Here is a 20,876-nt window from a genome sequence, read left to right as displayed (position 1 = left end):
CTGCCCAACACCCTAGGAAGACCTCCCTTCCAGTCTTGGCTCATACCCCCTTAGAGGGCCCCGTATCCCACTTTTGATTTTTTTGTTGCACTGTCAATTGTTTTCTCTTAAAATTACTGTTTGGGAAAATATTATATTCCCATGAAAATAATTCAAACATTATCTAACGTCTTTCCAGGCCTACATCCTTAGCCTCTCCCTTAATGTAGTCACTATTCAAATTCTTTTTTTTTGTTCTTTGTTTTGGGAAAACCCAACTTGAGTGAGATACAGTTCACATACCATAAAATTCACCCATTTCAAGCAAGTGAGTCCGTGTTTTTAGGATATTCACAGTTATGCAACCACCACCACTAATTTCATAAAACTTTTATCAACTGAAGACAAAAGCCCTCAAAATCATGAGCAGACTCACTCTTCATTTCTACGTAGTCCCTCTCCCCCCAGCCTGAGGCAACCACTACCTATTGTCTCCATAGATTTGCCTTTTCTGGATTTTTCATACAGATGGGATCATACAACATGTGCTCTTCTGTGACTGGCTTCTTTAACCTGACATAATGTTTGCAAGGTTCAGCCATGTAGCATGTTATCACTGCCTTATTTCTTTTTATTATGAAATGATACTCCATGTTGTGGATTTACCATATTTTGTTTTAAAGGTTTTTTTTTTTTTGTAGTCATCAAGAAAACTTTTAATGTATGTCTCAGCATAATTATACTCTTAAAAATCGTAAAAGTGTATGCTGATGGGATCACACACATTGTTCTGCCTTTGTTCCCCATTCCCCAGCTTTTATTATGAAAAACTTTAACCATTCAATGAAAGTAAAAGAGTCTTACAGTGAACACCATATATTCGCCCTTAGCATTTTACTATGTTTGCATTTACTGCTTTTGTATCCATTTATCCTTTATCCGTCCATTGATCCATTTTATTTTAAAAATACATTTCAAGGTAAATTACAGACATAAGTAAACTTTCCTCCTAAATACTTCAACATGTATATCAAACAGAATTTAATATTTGTTTATAGTTGTATTCTTTTGGGGTATAATTTACATACAGTGAAATGAGTTATGACAAACCCATACACCTGTAAAATCCAAATTCTTACCAAGATAGAGAACATTACCATCATCCCAGAAAGTCCCTTATGTGCCTTCCAGTTAATTCCGAAAGCTCCCTGATATGAGAGAACTATTGTGCCTTTTTCTCACCGTAGATTAGTTTTGCCTATTTAGAATGTTGTAAAAGTGGAATCATGAAGTGTGTATTCTTTTATGTGAGGCTTCTTTTACACATTGTATTTTTGAGATTAATCCACATTGATGCATGTGTCAGCTGTTTATTCCTTTATATTATAGAGTAGCATTCCATTATGTAAATATAGCACAGTTTGTTTATCTAGTCTCCTGTTAATCGACACATGGGCGCATGGGCTGTTTACAGTTTTTGGCTTCTGTGAATGAAGGTGCTATGAACATTCTTGTACAAGTTTTTTTTTGTGGATGTGCTGTTAGTTTTCTTGCAGATATATCTAAAATGGAATATGGGGGTCAGATAGTAGTGTATAAGACACTAGGACTCTGGAAGGAGGGCAGAGTAGGGAGCATCAGGAATCTGTTCCCCCCAACCCCCACCCCACCCACCTAGACAACAATTGCGTTGGCAAAACATGAGGTAACTATTTTGGAACTCTGGAGCCCATTGAAGGCTTCTTAATCCCAGAGGAGGTTGTGGAGGGAAAATTACAGTTAGTTCTGGTCAATTTCAGCTTTTAATTACTCATCCCCCACTCCCAGCCACGTGACAGGCGACTATGTACATTCCTGGAGTAGTGTGCACACAGTGTGGGAGCACTAGGGTGGGAAAAGGGGGATCTGTCCTCCAAATGTTAGAGATCTGTATTCTGATTGCCAATTGCTGTTTCTGATCATGAAGTTGCAAAGAGGCAGGCAGCCATTGTTTTTGCACACCTCCATTGTCCCTGCCCCCTCCCCACCCCCCCACCCCCCCCAGCTGAAGTGACTTCCAGAGGATTTGAAGGGCTGGATCCCTTTTTATTGCTCTTTTATGTTTCATTTTTCTCCCTTTCAGGAGCCAGCCATTAAAAGCTCAGACTTTTTTTTGTTTATTTTTATTTTTATTTTCATTTATTGTGAGAGAGAGAGAGTATGAAAGCAGGGAGGGGCAGAGAGAGAAGGGAGAGAGAGAACCCTCAGCAGGCTCCACACTGTTAGTGCAGAGCCCCATGAGGGGCTCCATCTTACAAACCATGAGATCATGTCCTGAGCTGAAATCAAGAGTCGAACACCTGACTGACTGAGCCACCCAGGCACCGTATGTCATTATTTTTAAATGTCTTAGCCTTTGGGCTTGATTTCAGCTCAGGTCATGTTCTGATGATTCATGAGTTCAAGCCCTGCATTGGGCTCTGTGCTAACAGTGCAGAGCCTGTTTGGGATTCTCTTTTTCCCTTGCTCTCTTTCTGCCTCATCCTCCATTCTGTCGTCTGTCTGTCCCTCTCTCTCTCAAAAATGAATAAATAAACTTAAAAAAAAAAACAACCTAACGATAACAACAAAAACCAATGGCATATATGGGAAAATAAGAAAGTGACCACAAATGCCCAAGAAAAGGCTCAGAAAAGACGTGAGAAGACATTAAGTTTCAAGCCAGGCTGATCCTCAGCATAGAAACAGCCTACAATAATTAAAATGACAACAACAGCAAACAAAAACTAATAAAATATAGTTAACCCTGGAGAAAGAGGAGAATCTGATTTCCAGTGTTACCACATCATTAGATACAAATGTCTATGTCCAACAAAAAAATTCCCAAAGCATACAAAGAAACGAAAATATGGCCCGCTTAAAGGAAAAAAATATATCAACAAACCTCCCAAAAAAGACCTAATGGCAAGTATACCAGGTAAAGAGTTTAGGGATGCCTGGGTGGCTTAGTTGGTTAAGAGATCAACTCTGGATTTTGGCTCAAATCATGATCTCGTTTGTTCATGAGACTGAGTCCTGTATCGGGCTCTGCGCTAGCAACACAGAGCCTGCTTGGGATTGTCTCTCTCCCTCTCTCTGCCCCTCCTTTCCTCTCTCTCTCAAAATAAATAAACTTAAAAAAAAAAAAAAAAGACTTTAAAACAACTGTCTTCAAGGTGCTCAAAGAAAAAGAAAGATGTGGAGAAATTCAGAAAAATGAACAAGCAAAATGGAAATAATCAATAAAGACATAGAAAACTAAAAAAAGAACAACCAAAAAAGACATTGTGGAGCTGAGAGTTAAAATAACTGAAATGAAAAATTCACTAGAGAGATGCAAAAGTATTTTTGAGGAGGCAGAAGAAAGAATGAGCGTGCTCAAGGATAGGACAATAGCAATTATTAAGGCCAAGGAACAGAAAGAAAAATGATTGAAGAAAAGTGACTAGAACCTAAGGCAACTGTGTGGGTCACCAATAAGTAGACCAACATATGCATCATGGGAGTTCCAGAAGAGAAGAGAAAAGGGCAGAGAATATTTGAGGAAATAATAGCTGAAAACTTCCCAAATTTAATGAGAGATGTGACTATAAATATCTAAGAACTTCAATGGACTCCAAGTAAGATGAATTCAAAGGGATCTAGACTGAGACACATTATAATCAAACCATAAAAAGCAATAGAATCTTGAAAGAAAATATTGAAAGCAGCAAGAGAGAAGCAAGTCATCACATACAAAAGACCTTAACACAATTATCAGCAGATTTCTCATTGGAAACTTTGAAGGGCAGAAGACAGTGAGCCAACATATTCAAATGTTAAAAGAAAAAACCATCAACAAAGAATTCTGTATCCAGGAAAACTGTCCTTCCAAAGGGAGAGAGAAATTAAGACATTCCTGGATAAACAAAAGCTGAGGGGGTTTGTGAACATTATACCTGCCTTGCAAAAAAATGCTCAAGGGCATCCTGCAGGGTGAAATTATTGGTTTACGTTTGGGGTACACAATGTATGTAGCTAAAATTGTGTGTCATCAACAACTGAAAAGGGTGGGAACAGAGCTATAAGAGAGCAGTATTTTTATATTGTTGAAGTTAAGCTGGTATAATTTCAAATTAGAGTGTTATAACTTAAAGATGTTAAATGTAATCCCCATGATAACCACAAAGAAAGTAGCTATAGTATATACACAAAATGAAATGAGAAAGAATATAAACAGTTCAGTATAAAAAATCAACTGAACCCAAAAGAAGATAATGCAGGAAATGAGGGATAAGAATGCTATAGGGCCTAGAGAAATAAATAGCACAATGACAGAAGTAAGTCCCTCCTTATCAGTAATTACTTTAAATATAAATGGATTAAATTCTCCCTATCAAAAGACAGAGATTGGCAGAATGGATAAAAACATATGACCCAACTATATGCTATCTATTAGAGACTCACTTGGGAAACAAAGACACAAACAGGTTGAAAGTAAAAGGATGGAAAAAAGACATTTCATGCAAATAGTAATCAAAAGAGAGCAGGGATGGCTATAATATCAAAATAGGGTTTAAATTAAAAAAAACTTTACAAGAGTCAAAGAAAGACATTTTATATTAATGAAAGGTTCAATACAACAATAAGATGTAACAATTATAAACATATATGCATCTAACGATAGACCACAAAAAGATATGAAGCAAAAAACTGACAGAACTGAAGGGAAAAGTTTACACTTATGAATAATTTTATGGCAAAAAATTTAGATAACCTAGACAAATTTATAGAAACACAAAATTTACCAACACTAAATTACAAAAAATAGAAAACCTGAATAGACCTATAACTATTAAGGAGATCTACCAGTCATCAAAAATCTCCCAACAAAGAAAAGTTCTGGTCCTAATGGTTTCACTGGGAACTTCAAACAAACATTTAAAGAAGCATTAGTATTAATTCCAGAATTAAATAATTATTAATTAATTCTAGAATTAATACTAATTCTTCTTAATTACTTCCAAAAAATTGAAGAGGAAGGAGGATTTTCCAACTCATTTTATGGCCAGCATAATCCTGATATCAAAGCCAGGAAAAGATAACTACAAAAAGAGAAAACTATAGATCAATATCCCTCATAGGCATTGATGTACAAATCCTTAAAAAAAATACTAGCAAACAGAATTCAGCAGTGTTTTAAAAGGATTATACACCATGACCATGTGGGATTTATTGCTGGAATACAAAGGTGATTAAACATGGGAATATCAATCAATATGCCAGATCAACAAAATGAAGGGAAAAAAACACATGATCATCTTAATTCATGCAGAAAACTCATTTGACAAAATTTAACATCCTTCTTAATAAAAATACTCAACAAAATAGTAATAATAGGGAACAACCTCAACATAGTAAAACCACATATGAAAGACCCACAGCAAAGATGATACTCAATGGTGAAAGACTGAAAGTTGTTCCTCTAAGGTCAGGAACAAGGCAAGCATGCCCACTTTCACCACTTGTATTCAACACAGTACTGGAAGTTCTAGCCAGAGCAATTAGGCAAGAAAAAGAAATAAACTGTATCCAAATTGAAAAGAAAGAAGTAAAATTATCTCTGTTTGCACATAATACAATCTTATGTGCAGAAAACTCTAAAGACTCCATAAAAAAATTTTTAGAACTACTAAATAAATTAATACAAAGCAGAATACAAAGTCAACACACAAAAATCAGATGCATTTCTATACACAATGAACAATCTGAAAGGGAAATTATAAAACAATTCCACATACTGAATAACATCAACAAGAATAAAGTCCTTATGAATTAACTGAGGAGGTGAAAGATTTGTACAATGAAAACATAAAACATTGCTGAAAGAAATTAAAGAAGACATAAATAAATGGAAACATATACCGTGCTCATGGGTTGGAAGACTTGAATTTGTTAAAATGTCAATAGTACCCAAAGTGATCTATAGATTCAATGCTACTACTATCAAAATCCCAATGAAATTTTTTTTTTAGAAACAGAAAAATTCTTTTAAAAATTCATGTGGAATCTCAAGGAATCCCGAATAGACCAATCTTGAAAAAGAACAAAGCTGGAGGACTCACACTTTCTGATTTTAAAACTTACTACAAAGCTACATATAGTATTGGCATAAGGACAAATATATAGACCAGTAGCACAGAATAGAGAGCCCAGAAATAAACCCTCACATATACGGTCAAATGATTTTGCCAAGGATGCCAAGACTATTAGATGGAGAAAGGACATTCTTTTCGACAAGTAGCGCTGGGAAAACTGAATACCCACATGCCAAAGAATGAAGTTGTGCCATTGCCTAACACCATATTAAAAAATTAACTCAAAATGGATCAAGATTCCAAATGTAAGACCTAAAACAAAACAACTCTTAGAAGGAAACTAGGACAAAATCTTCATGACATTGGATTTGGCAATGATTTATTGGAGATGATATCAAAGGCATAGGTAACAAAAGAAAAAATAGACAAATTGGACTTAATGAAATTTCAAAAAAATTTGTGCATCCAAAGACACTATCCCCAGAGTAGAAAACCCACAGAAAGGGAAAAAATGTTTACACATTGTATATCTGATAAACAGTTGATAGCCAGAAAAGACAGAGAGCTTCTAAAACTCAATAACAAAACAACCCAATTTAAAAATGGGCAAAAGACTTGAATTTCTCCAAAGAAGATACATGTATGGCCAATAAGCACATGAAAAGATGCTCAACATCAGTAATCATTAAGAAAATTAAGAAATGTAATCATTAAGAAAATTAAGCAATTAAGAAAATTGCTGTGGGTTTTTTATATACGGTTTTTATTATACTGAGGTCGTTTCCCTCTGTTCCTATTTTGTTGAGTATGTTTATCAAGAGAGTCCCAGGTCTTTCCTTATCTTTCATGACTGACACTTTTGAACAGTACCAGTCAGTTATTTTTTTAGGATGTCCCTCGATTTGGGTTTTCTGATATTTTCTCATGATGAGGTTGAAGTTATGCATTATTTGGAAGGATGCTTCAGACACGATGCTCCTCTCTTAGTGCATATATTATAGGTACATGATGCCACTGTATGTTACTAGGCTGCAGAGAATATTCACATAGTCTTATTAATGTAATCCCTGATTACAGATGCAATTAAAATGGTGATAGAACTATGTTAGGAGGATGGGAAGCATACATAGGTCAGGCAAAGTTAAGCTAAATCATTATTACTAGTAATGTGTATAGAGTCGCTAAATCAAGGAATAGTAGTAAAAAGAATTGGAAATGTGGGAGCAACCATTGACAGTTTAAGGAGTTCAAGTTAACTAAAAGTAGTCAAAAAGGACGGGAGAGAGTTATCCTACAAAAGAAGCATGACTGTCTTTCACCAGAGTCTTAATGCCTGAGAAATAGGTCAAATAAATCGTGTGCATTCTTTTTTTCAAAAGCCTAGTAAGACAGACCGCAGACAGCCTCAGCAGCAGATTGAGACGTGCCTGTTGGTATAAAAGGGGCTCTCTCTCTGAGGCCAGAGTAATTACGATGTGGAAGGATAAAGCAGATCCAGGTCAAGCATTACGGAGTAACATGTTGAGCCCACATCCCCCTAAATACATAACTTTTTTTTTTTTCTGAGTTTTTAAGAAGGCAAGCGTCAGGGATTGACCTGTGCCACTGTTTACTGTATCCCAGATTAGAAAGAAAGCTGGCACGCAGAGCCTTCTAGCTTGCTTGAATGAGGAAATGTGAACATCAGATGGTGTTAATTAGTTAGGCATTTCCAGGCTATTTCACGGACACAAAAAGGATATTATCACTGTTCCACACGGCACTGCAACACCTGGTGTACTCAGACAATAGCGAATTCACATCCCAAGCCATGTGAAGTGTCAATGATTGTGATCAAACAAATCAAGCCTGTGGAATCTCGAAGGCAAGCCCTTGCCTTGTGGAAGCCCGGGGGTGGCTGCAGGAGGGTCTGAGAGGAGGCAGTTGGAAGATGGAGGGGAGCTTTCATTATCGCTTCCCCAGCCTCTAAATCTGAGGCCCCCAAAGGTCGCGAGGCTTCTTTGTGGGGGTGTAGTCCTGCTCTCTTCTAATTGGCAATTTGGTGAGGAATTATCACAGAGGGAAACCTCTGGAGATTCATAAAACGCGGCATGAACAGATTAGCTAAATTACAGCAGTGAGAGAGGGAAGGGAATTGCTGGGCAAAAGCACTTTTAAAAGCTCATGAATAAAAAGCACATCAGTTTGGGAGGCTTTGTTTTCATTATGAAATTGCATGTCTCTTTTCATCTTTACTGCTTCCTATAGTATCACAGCTTTGCAGGAAAGTGTGCACGTCCCACATGAACAGCTCATGAGGGTATTTACTGATCTCTTTTTAAAGATAAAAGTGAGAAACCAAAGTGAGAAGTAGAGGACAAGTTGGGAGAGACTATATTCTGCTGTCACCATCCAGGGACCAGTGGCTCGATGCTCCGGGGTACACCAGGTGGCCAGGGGTGGCCGCACCTCTCTGGAATTGTCTCCACTCCTTGAAGGGCCTCACGCATGAGCCCCTGTGGGGATGCCCGCAGCTGTCGTCCTGCTAACTTCATGCTGCAGCCAGCAACACCTCGGAAGGTAGTAAAAGTCTTCAGGTGCGGCCTGAACAAGAAATAGGACTACAAAGTCTTAAAAACTGAGAACAAACTGAAGGTTGATGGGGGGGTGGGGTGGGAGGGAGGGGAGGGTGGTTGATGGACATTGAGGAAGGCACCTTTTGGGATGAGCACTGGGTGTTGTATGGAAACCAATTTGACAATAAATTTCATATTAAGGAAGGAAGGAAGGAAGGAAGGAAGGAAGGAAGGAAGGAAGGAAGAAGGAAGGAAGGAAGGAAGGGAGAGAGAGAGAGAGATAAAGAAAGAGAGAGAGAAAGAGAGAGAGAAAGAAAGAAAGAAAAGAAAGAAAGAAAGAGAAAAGAAAGAAAGAAAGAAAGAAAGAAAGAAAGAAAGAAAGAAAGAAAGAAAGAAAGAAAGAAAAGAAAGAAAGAAAGAAATAGGACAAGTGAGTAAAGGGATACATGCAAAGGCCCTGCTGTGGTTTTCCCAGGAAACTCATGGTTTGTTTCCATCCCATGACTCATCACTGATTCAGTAAGTGAAAGAAAGCCTGAAGGAAAGCCAGTGGATTGTTCTGAATATCACTGTTCTGGGATCACAGGGAGCCATCTTTGAATCTGCTCACCACTGTCTGCCTCCTGGCTCCCAGTGGTTTACCCCCTTCTGCGTATCCCTCCCATACACAAAGTACATTCACCTCCTTCCAAGGGGAGCCAAGAGCCTCAACATCCAGAATCTCATGATCTAAGTCAGGAACTATAGTCTTTGTGTGAAATTCCACCAGATTTATCAATTGTTTAAACCAGAGAGACAAGTTATCTGCCCCTTGCCTCTGTGACCTGCAATTATGGAATAGGCATAGATTAATACCTATGGACACTTCAGTTCAAAAGGCAGAAATGGGAGGTACAGAAGAGTGCTGGGAATAATTCTCCTTGGCTCTGCCTCCTGGGTTCTTGATTCCATCCTGTCTTTTTAAATGAAAGAAAGGACATATTTACAGTGTAATAATGCCATCAGTCTGCTTCCTGCAAGTGGGATTTTGTGAGTCCAAACGCCTCTTTTCTTGGTACTATTTCTATCCCTTTCAGCCCAACGTGGTAGTATTTTTGATGAAATAACTTTCTCAAAAACTTTAGGCATCTTCCATGGATTTCACTGGGGCTCGTTCCATTCAACAAGAACCACTTCTTACAGATATTTTTGAGATAAGCCCTTTTGAGATACGCCCTTCTCCACCATCTCCTGCTGGGATGGCTGTGGGACCAGGCTCCTAAGCTTCCCCCTGGCCCTTTGATTTGATTTAGAGGATCTGGGAGACATAGCCTTAATGTCTTGAGAGGACCCTTTACGTGACTCTGCTTTTCTGATCTGTCTTGAGATTTTAACAAAAGGTTGTAAAGTCACACTCTTGGTTTTTTCTCCTTGCCATATTTTCCTGACAGTGCAAGGAAGCCATTCCTTAATTTTAACATCATTTGCCATCTGAGAAGTCTAATACTTTTCAAAATTAAGTGCTGTTCTTTGTGTAACGGGTTTCCCTCAATTTATCTGTCATCCTTGTGCATTTTATTATTATTATTATTTTTTTTTTTTTAATTTGAGAGAGAGACAGAGAACATAAGTGGGGAAGAGGGACAGAGGGTGTGAGAGGGAGAGAGAAGCAGGCTTCACGTTCAGTGCGGAGCCTCATGTGGGGTTCAATCCCACAACCCTGGGATCATGACCTGAGCTGAAATCAAGGGTCAGACACAACTGACTGAGCCACTCAGGTGTCCCTTCCTGTACATTTTAATATGAGCAGCAACAAGGAATCAGGTGATACCTTCTTCACTTTGCTTAGAAATCTCTTTAGCTAACTAATCAAGGTCATTCCTTACATGTTCTGCTTTCAGTTTAGCTGCAGGAGACAACTTTGCTGAGCTATCTGCCACAACGTGGTAAGCATTTCCCTTTCTCTGTTTTCCAATAACATGTTCCCCACTTCCTTCTAAGACTTCATCAGCAGTGTCCTCAGAATCCCTTCTACTAACAATCTATTGAAGCCAGTTTAGGTTTTGCCTCTCATATCCTTCAAAATTCTTCCAGTCTCCACACAGTTCCAAAGTCACTCTTGTATTTTTATGTATTTGTTACAGCAGCGCCCCACCTTCACATACCAGTCCATATTGATAGGTTTTATGTACGTCTCCCAAGCTGAGTTAAGGGAAATTGAAGGTTGACGCACTCTGATTTATTTTGTTTTTTATTTTTATTTTTAACATTTATTTATTTTTGAGAGACAGAGCATGAGCGGGGGAGGGCCAGAGAGAGAGGGAGACGCAGAGTCCAAAGCAGGCTCCAGGCTCTGAGCTGTCCACACAGAGCCCGACGCGGGGCTCGAACCCATGCACCGTGAGATCATGACCTGAGCCGAAGTCGGACGCTTAACTGGCTGAACCACCCAGGCGCCCCAACTCACTTTGATTTCTTAAGTGTTGAATGAAAGCTTAGCGAACTTCAGCAGCATGTTAGGTGTAAGAAAAACAATTTGATGGCATTTACCTTTTTGTGAAATGTTGGCACTATTGTCCTGACTCTATTATTCCATCATAATAGATAGATTTCTTTTCTCTGCACATTTATAGGCCTGTGGGGTTCAGTCTGTCTTCTGAGTGGGTAGGGAAAATTTCCTTGAAGCAAAGCCACCGGGTAAAGATTCTAGGCTTAGCATCAAGGACAATGCGTAAGTGGCTTAGAGGGTATTAGGGATGGAACATTTGGTGCTGGGTTTGTGTTTTCTGATCTCCAACCCATTTCAAAACATGGATTCCCCAGTAGGCCATTGGGCCACTGCCTGCATGTTTCCTCCAGCACCCTGACCTTTGAGCAGGATGAGAGTTCCTATGATGGCTGTCCCCTGGGGTAGCAGCCAAGGTACCCAACCATCCTGACACATGATAAAGAAGCTTCAGGCTAGAAAGCACTCCTGGCAACCCTGTTCTGCCTCTAATGAGTCAAGTTGGCAGTGAGATTCCATGACCTGCGTCCACTTCTGGGAATACACCCAGAAGCCCTGGGATCCCACCTGGGGGCTTCCCACAGCTCAAGATACTGCTTGGTATTCATTCTTGGTCCCCACTAATCTGGAACATTTCCTGTAGCAAATACCAGGATGACAAATCTATAGACATCTGAATGCCCTAAGAATCATGCCTGTCTAACTTGGTCTGTATCACATGAGCTTAATTCAGCATGATCTCATGAGTGCCACGGGCACATCCTTATAACTTAGTGTCCTTATATCTGAATTGATTGAGTGAATCATTCTTCTGCATGGGAAATTGTTATTACACGTACGGCACCCATCTTTATAGATGTTTCCATTTCATCTAGGTCAATGTATTCCTCAGTTCTAACTAGGATCCTGTTCTCCACTCTCACATAAATATATTCTCTTTCTTCTTTGAAAGATTAGTTTTTACTTCTTATATATTAGGGAAGCTCTCTCAGTCATGGGTGGCCCTGTCTTGTAATTACCTCCAGGAGTTTTCGTCCAACTTTCCAATCAGTTTTAATTAAACTCATTATCTGTTTTCCTTTTTAGGTGGATAGGAGGCAGAGTTCCCAGGAACAGGGTTGTATGGTAATAATTGTTTCAGTTGATGTGAGAAATAGGCAGTCTTAGAGTCTCTTGCTAAGCAGAAAATGCCAATTCTTTAAGAAGAAAAGTACTTATAAAGGTAACTCTTGTTTTATTAATTATTTTAGAGTAGGTTCCTAGGCAAGTCAAGATGAATCACATTATTTTTGATCATCAGTCCTGGAGTGTAAGTTGTCCACAGGAAAACAAAGGATAAGCTGGTTTGGTAGAGACAAGCATACCATTTCTTCATCTGTGCCTGTCTGCTCTCAAGAACAGATGGGCCCTTCTCTTTTCTCTTTGCCTAAGGTGTAGTGAGTTTAATGGTAGCCTCTAAAATATATGTTCAACCAGAACCTGTGAATAGGACCTTATTTGGAATGGGTCTTGGCTGATGTAATTATGTTAAGAATCTTAAGATGAGAAGAGTGCCTGGGTGACTCAGTCAGTTAAGCTTTTGACTCCTGGTCTCAGCTCAGGTCTTGATCTCAGGGTCATGAGTTCAGGCCCCACATTGGGCTCCACACTGGGCATGGAGCCGACTTAAAAAAAAAAAGGATATTAAGATGCGATCATCCTGGGTTTGGAATAAGCTCTAAAATCAATGTCAGGTGTCTTTAGAAGAGAAAGGCAGAGGGAGACAGAGACACAGACACAAAAATATGAACACACAGAGAAGGTGATGTGAGGACAGAGGCAGAGATTGGAGATATGCAGCCAAGGAACACCAAGGGTTGCTGGCAGCCATGAGAATCTAGGAAGAAGTCAGGGAATGGATTCTCCCTCAGAGCCTCCAGAAAGAACCAATCCTGCCCACACCTAGGTTTTGAACTTCTGGCCAGAATTATGGGAGAATAAATTACTGGTTTGTGCTAATTTATTATTGCAGCCCTAAGAAACTAACACACATGGCATGTGGCAGGGATGTGGTGGGTTACTATTTGCAGTATCTTTTGGTATCATGGGATAATCTGGGTTCCCTTCAAGAGAGAGATTTGGGGACCAGAAGGTTATTTGGAGCTGGTGGGTTCAGACTGGCTATTTCAAGGCCTTTGAAGTCAAAGGAGGCCAAGACAGGGGCTGGAGGTCTCCTGGCCCCATAACACCAAGCACTTGGCTGAAGGAGGATCAGAAAGGAGTCTACTTCTGTCATGTGAGACCAGTCCATGCTGTCTGGGTGGAAAACTAACACTTGCTGAGACAAGATTTATTTGGGCTTAGATAAGCATAAGGAGATTTCCACAGATTGTCCTCTCCTAGGCAGTACTGCAGGCCAGAAAAGAGGTAGCCAGGCCCATTCTGGGTATATTTGAATCTTAAGAAACACTAGCCTACACTGTGGAAAACAGTATAGTGGTTTCCCAAAATATTAAAAATATTACCATATGATCCAACAATTCCACTTCTGGGTACATACTCAAAAGAATTGAAAGCAGGCTCTTAGAGATATCTGTACACCCATGTTCATAGCAACATTATTCACAAAAGCCAGAATGTGAAAGCAACACGAATGTCCATCCACAGATGAATGGGTAAGGAAAATGTGGTATGTGCATACAATAGAATATTGAGCCTTAAAAAGGAAGGAAATTCTGACATGTGACAATACAGATGAATTTTGAGGACATTATGTTAAGTGAAATAAGCCATTCATAAAAAGATAATACCTATATAATTCCACTTAGATGAAGTACTTAGACTAGTCAAAATTATATTTGAGATTTTCCTTGCTTTTTGAGGTAGGCTGTATTGCTATAAACTTCCCTCTCAGAACCACTTTTGCTGTATCCCAAAGATTTTGGACCATTGTGTTTTCATTTCATTTGTTTTCATGTAATTTTTAACTTCTTGGTTGACCCATTCATTGTTTAATAGCCTGTTATTTAACCTCTGTGTATTTGTGCTCTTTTCAGACTTTTTTCTTGTGGTTTATTTCTAGTTTTGTAGTGTTGTGATTAGCAAAGGTGCATGGTATGACTTCGATTTTTTTGAGATTTGTCGTGTGGCCTAACATGTGGTCTATTCTGGAGAATGTTCCATGTGTATTTGAAAAGAATGTGTATTCTGCTGTTTTAAGATGGAATGTTCTGAATATGTCTGTTAAATCCATCTGGTCTAGTGTGTCATTCAAAACCACTGTTTCATTGTTGGTTTTCTGTTTGGACGATCTGTCCATCAATGCAAGTGGGCTGTTAAAGTCTCCGACTATTTTTGTCTTACTACCAATTATTTCTTTTATGTTTGTTATTAACTCCTTTACCTATTTTGGTGCTTTCATGCTGGGTGCATAAATATTTACAATTGTTATATCTTCTTGTTGGATTGTCCCCTTTATTATTATATAGTGTCCTTCTTTGTCTGTTGTTACTAGACTAGTCAAAATTATAGAGACAGAAAATAAAATGGTGGTTGTCAGGGGCTGGGGAGAGGGAGGAACAGAGGAGTTAGTGTTTAATGGGTACAAAGTTTCAGTTTTACAAGAATGAAAAGATTTATGGATACAGATGATGGTGATGGTTGCCCAACATTATGAACATACTTAATATCATTGAACTGTATGCTTAAAAATGGTTAAGATGGTAAATTTTGTATAATACATATTTTATCATAAGAAAATAATTGGAAAAAAAAAGAAACACTGGACTAATGGACTAATGCCTTGGCAGAGTCCCCTGAGAGAGAAGTTGAGAGATAGTCTATTTGACATTTTATCAGTCAGGGCTCTCTACAAACACTGGCACATTTAGATCCCTACAGAGTAAAAATTAATTGGAAATAGCTAATCTTAATAGAGAAAGAGGAAAGAATGGCCACTCTCCCTTGCTGGTCACCTGTTGTGGAGAATCTATAGACTTCCACTAGTGATGTCATCCTCAAAGCTGCCAGAGGGGCCAGAGGATCTGAGTTCTAACTGGGAGCAAGTTTGTGCAGGTACTGTCTTCACTGAGACAGAAAAACGTGCTACACAGAGGGGAGAACAATTCACTTATGCCCATGAGACCTGGGTTCTAATTCTGGCTGTGCTGCTAATTTCTGCTTGGTATATATCCATTGGATTTTTGACTGCCAACATCTGAATCCCCTTCCTACCCATGGGAGAATCCACAGAGCTCATCTCCTGCCACTTTCCTGGGCTTTAGGATCTAGAAGATGTGTCCATTTTTCATCCAGTGATGAGGGTCCACTGTGTGCATCCGGTGTCCAACGGAGAAGGTCCAAGCAGAGCTGGTCAATATTATGTGGTGGTGGTGCCTGTGGTGGCTTGTGACTAGGTGGTCTCCCTGACCAGGTCATTCCTGCTTTGCTTGATACCTGAACCTAGGCTCCAGCCTTTCTTCTCTTTTCTCTTAAGTCTATCAAAGTTGGTTTCTCCTGTTTGCACAATAATGTAATTTTGTATAAATTAAACTTGCTGGCATTCAGTTTCAAATTAAGCTCCTTGGAGTTCTAAGATGAAAGATTGGAGCTAAAGGGATCAAGTTTTTGGCCATGGGGTTAGAATATAAGCATGCTTATACCTTCCCCCGACCAGGAGATGAAAGGCTGGGTTTAAGAAGCAGTCACGTATGTGTTCAGTTATTGATTACGGCATGGGCTGGGGTAGTAGAAGACTGGCGACCATGAAGCAATAGGGTATTACATATGGAATGCACTATGGCACCAGAATACGCTAGAGCATACCATACAGTTAGTAATGAAGGATGAGGGAGATGTCTTAGAACTGATAAGAAGAGAGCTCCAAAATACATCACTGGGTAAAAAAAGCAGTATTAAAGAGTTTATACAGCATACTTACATTTTTTTGTAATAAAAAAAGAGGGAAAAATAAGATTTAAAAAAAAGTTGGTTTTTTTTTTTTTTTTTGTATTTGCCTAAAGAAATATTGGAAAGACAAGTAAGAAATTAATATAAATGGTTACCTGTAGGGACGAGAGCAGAAAATGTGGGAGCAAGACTTTTAATATTGGTCTGCGTTTTTAAATGTTTGTTTGTTTATTTATTTTTTAAAGTTTATTTTGAGAGACAGAGGGAGCCAGGGAAGGGCAGAGAGAGAGGGAGAGAGAGAATCCCAAACAGGCTCCACACTGACAGCATGGAGCTCTATGTGGGGCCCAAGCTCATGAACTGTGAGATCATGATTTGAACCGAAACCAAGAGTCCAACGTTTAACTGATGGAGCCCCCTGGGTGTCCCTAATATTTATTTATTTTTGAGAGAGAGAGTGCGAGTGGGGAAGGGGCAGAAGCAGATTGGGTTGGAGGATCCAAAGGGGCTCTGCACTGACAGCAGAGAGCCCAATGTGGGGCTTGAACTCAGAAACCGTGAGATTATGACCTGAGCTGGAGTCTGACACTCAACTGACTGAGTCACCCAGGCACCCCAATATTGGTTTGTTTGTTTTTTTGGTTTTTTTTTAATAATTTTTTTTCAACGTTTATTTATTTTTGGGACAGAGAGAGACAGAGCATGAACGGGCGAGGGGCAGAGAGAGAGGGAGACACAGAATCGGAAACAGGCTCCAGGCTCTGAGCCATCAGCCCAGAGCCCTACGCGGGGCTCGAACTCACGGACCGCGAGATCGTGACCTGGCTGAAGTCGGACGCTTAACTGACTGCGCCACCCAGGCGCCCCTGGTTTGTTTTTTAATTAATAAAATATGTAACTTTTTCAACAAAGGGTATGGATTTATAAGATTTAGGCTTTTTCTTCAAATGTAACATATATCATATATATAAATAAAATCTATCTCTATCTTTCAACTAAAACAGCTTTTTTAAAATCTATAGAAGTTTGATTTTGAGATTCAAGAAGAAATCTCAATAATCAATGCCAGTCCATATACTACTGACTTCATAACCATTAGTGAAAGCTAGTTGAAATTGTGTTGTGATGTATTTATTTTTAGTTCCACCATGAATAAGTGTAGGTAAAAAATGACAATGAATTCTAGAAACAAATTAACCAAAAATCAAATTCCTCTCTCTCTTGCTTCCCTACCTCTCCCTTCTAGTTTCAGTTTAGCCATCTTTTCTCGTAGGGTGGTGCTTCTCAAAGCATGATCTTTGGATTCTGAGATCCTTTTGGTGTTTGCAAGGTAAAAATTATTTTCAGAATAATATTAAGGTGTCACTTGCTCTTTTTTCACTGTATTGACATTTCCACTGAGAGTGTAGAATCAATGGAGATTAAAGTGCTGGCACCTGAGCATGAATTACGACAGTTGCACCAAACCATAATACAGTAGCAGTCATTGGCATTTTCACCCACGCATACTCTCAGTTTTAAAAAATGATGCCAGTTTCAATTAAGAATGTCTTTGGTAGAAAAAAAAAGAAGGTCTTTGATAAAGCAGTATCAATGATTAATTTGACTAAATCTCAATCCTTGAATCATTTCAATATTTGTGTAATGACAATATGGGAAGTATACATAAAGCACTTTTGTTGCATATTGAAATATGACGTTGTTGAGGAACAGCGCTTGTATGATTGAGCTAAGAGTTGAGTAAGTGGATTGCTTTTCATGGGACACCATTTTTACTTGAAAGGATAACAGGCAAACTGGTGATTTAGAATTGGATATTTGGCAGATATTTTCTAGAAGATGAAACCAGTGATCTGTCACTTCAAGGAAAATAACTGGCAGTGTTGGTTGCCAGAATGAAATTTGAGACTTTAACGGAAAATGGGAATTTTGGAAAATTTGTATTCAGTACGGTGAGATTCTCAGCTTCCAAAAATGTAAAGACTTTTACAATAAGAGTATTGATGAAATTAATGAATGTGATTTTGTGATGTGGTATGATGAAATGTGCGAAAATTTGCAAGATGTGCACCATTTAGTGAGTTAATGGTCTCTAAATGATCAGTGCAGGATGTTACGATATCACGCATGGGTAAACAATCCATTCAAAGTGCAAGAGAGACCAATGGATTTTTTTTTTTTAATTTTTTTTTTTCAACGTTTATTTATTTTTGGGACAGAGAGAGACAGAGCATGAACGGGGGAGGGGCAGAGAGAGAGGGAGACACAGAATCGGAAACAGGCTCCAGGCTCTGAGCCATCAGCCCAGAGCCTGACGCGGGGCTCGCACTCACGGACCGCGAGATCGTGACCTGATTGAAGTCGGACGCTTAACCGACTGCGCCACCCAGGCGCCCCAAGAGACCAATGGATTTTAATGTAACTCATTCTGAAAAGCTTATTCGTAGGGTTTCAAATTCTGAATTACAACCAACCTTTTAGAAACCACTACATGTTGACTTTTGGCTTAGTATCAAAGAATACACATTATCTGAAAAGGGTATTAAAATATTCCTCTCATTTCCAACTATGTATCCTTGTGAGGGTATATTTTCTTTATATACATCAACAAAAACAGCATATCACAACAGGCTGAGTATAAAAATATGTATGAGAATCCAGATGTTTTTATATGCCAGATAGTGAAGCAATTTGGAAATGTGTATAACAGAGCAGTTTCTCTATTTTATTGGAAAAAAAAATATTTTCCACAAAATGTGTTATTTATGTTAATATGTAATAGGCAGGGAGCCTGGGTGGCTCAACTCGGTTCAGTGTCCAACTCTTGGTTTTGGCTCAGGTCACGATCTCACAGTTGGTGAGATTGAGCCCTGCATCGGGCTCTGTGATGACAGCATTGAGCCTGCTTGGGATTCTCTCTCCTTCTCTCTCTGCCTCTCTCTCTCTCTCTCAGTAAAATAATATAAACATTTAAAAATATGTAATAGGCTTATTGTTACTTAAAAATGAATTAATTGGTAGATATTTAAAACACATCCATGGTTTTAAATTCTGCTATGGTAAATATCCATGGATGAACAAAAGCTTTTGGGAGTCCTCAAAAAAATTTTTTTTTTTTAGAGAGAGAGAGAGGATGCAAATGAACAAGGGGCAGAGAGAAGAGGGATGGACAGAGAGAAAGAGAAGTGAGGCTCACCCAGGGCTCCTGCTCACCTGAACAGGGCTCGTGCTCACCTGATGTGAGACTCGAACTCACCAACTGTGAGATCATTACCTGAGTGAAAGTCAGATACTTAATGACTGAGCCACCCAGGGACCCAGGAGTTCTCAAAAAATTTTAAGAGAATAAAGGGATCCTTAGACCAAAGCATTTGAGAACTAGTGGTCTAGAAAAGATTTGTGTCCATTCATGTGCACATTCAATGCTATTCTTATGCTCAGTGATTTCATGTGCTAGTCTTTCATTTCAAAAGTCTCAGTTGAAATGCAGCACAAACTAATATGCACCCAGGATAGATGATGAATGAGATTTTTAAGATTTTAAATATCACTCTTGGCAGTTTATTATTTTCTTTTCCTGTAAAATAAGGTTAACATCACCCATTTCATAGGGTTGTTGCTGGAATTAGATAATGCATGTACAAGCATGATGTGATTCTACTTGTCTCTTGATGGTCTTGATTATAGATGTCCAAAAATGCTTAAATATATTTACTTTATCTGGATCTTATATTCCTCTCTGATGGCTTTACTAGTACATTCCTGGGATATGGACAGTCCTATATCTCCCCCCCCCATTATCAAATGAAATTTCCATATTAAGAATATTTTAGCTATTTTTCTTGATGTCCCATAAGGAGAATGAATTCAAGTGGTAACCTCTAAGTAACGATTGTTGTTGCTTTTCTAAACAGAAAAAGTGATGAAGCCTGCCACAGAATATTCTTTATGGAGCGCTGAAAAACCCGCTATGACACCATAGTATCCTAAAGCTATCCTGGAATGTTAGTGATCTTGAGTTACAAGTTCTTAAGAGGAAAGATTACAGAACTCTGTGATGCTTTGAAAAATTCCTACTCACAACCTTTTCTCTTTTTCCTCCACCTGACAAGCTATTCTTAAAACCATTGTCATTACTACTATTTTCTGTTTCTTCAGATTCACCTGCAACCCCTCAAAAATCCTTGGTTGTGACATCTTGAGATTTTGGAACAATCTGGCTCATTATTGTGACTAGAAACCAGATAATGAATTTTGTGTTTGGCTTAACTACCAGGGAAAGGAGCATGGAGACATAAGCCACACATAGTCTTTCTAGTATCTTACTTTGATCAAATGTCAGGGTTATGAATAATAGAAATCCTGGTTTAGTTGGGGAGTTGACTAAATATCACAGAGTTACTATGTTATTCTAAAGTAAACAAACATGTCTTTTGTTGTCTTTGTCTTTTTGTCCTACAGATGTATTTTTAAAAGCTTTATATTTTAATAATGTGGATTCATTGCTATTGATGACATCTGATCAGTAGCTTACGAATATGAATTGGAAGATTAATTATCTAGGGGAAACTTTGGAAAGGGCTGGAGAATGTTTCATTAACAGGTAGGTATCCTTTCTGAAGGGAACTTTCCCAGTATCTAGGCATGGGAGAGGTGAGATAGAAACCCACTCAAAAGTATGCTAGAGAGAAATGGGATAATGGAATTGGAAGAAATGGATGTAAAGTTGATTTTTCCATATTAGCTTGTTCTAAATTCTGAATAAGTTGGCTTTATTTGCCCAGGCCCTGACGAATTTATTCTAACGTTGGGTTGTTAGAGTCTCCTACTTTTCCATCTTTTTTCTTTTACTTCGTGATATTTTTGTGTATTTTA

The 20,876-nt window shown here is 38.7% G+C and overlaps 1 long non-coding RNA gene across 1 annotated transcript in view; it reads left to right on the top strand.

Moving 5' to 3' along the window:
- Positions 1 to 20,876, top strand: part of LOC113601333 (uncharacterized) — a 38,397-nt gene continuing 17,521 nt past the window's right edge. The window contains exons 1-3 of the long non-coding RNA XR_008299450.1: positions 1 to 8,681; positions 9,061 to 15,464; positions 19,916 to 20,604. This is a non-coding gene — a long non-coding RNA (uncharacterized LOC113601333). The remainder of the gene's footprint in view (positions 8,682 to 9,060; positions 15,465 to 19,915; positions 20,605 to 20,876) is intronic.

Source organism: Acinonyx jubatus, chromosome B3 (genome assembly GCF_027475565.1).
Source record: "Acinonyx jubatus isolate Ajub_Pintada_27869175 chromosome B3, VMU_Ajub_asm_v1.0, whole genome shotgun sequence".
NCBI classification, from domain to species: Eukaryota; Metazoa; Chordata; class Mammalia; order Carnivora; family Felidae; genus Acinonyx; species Acinonyx jubatus.
The sequence above is the reverse complement of the archived record's forward strand: the minus strand, read 5'-3'. Positions and strand labels throughout refer to the sequence as shown.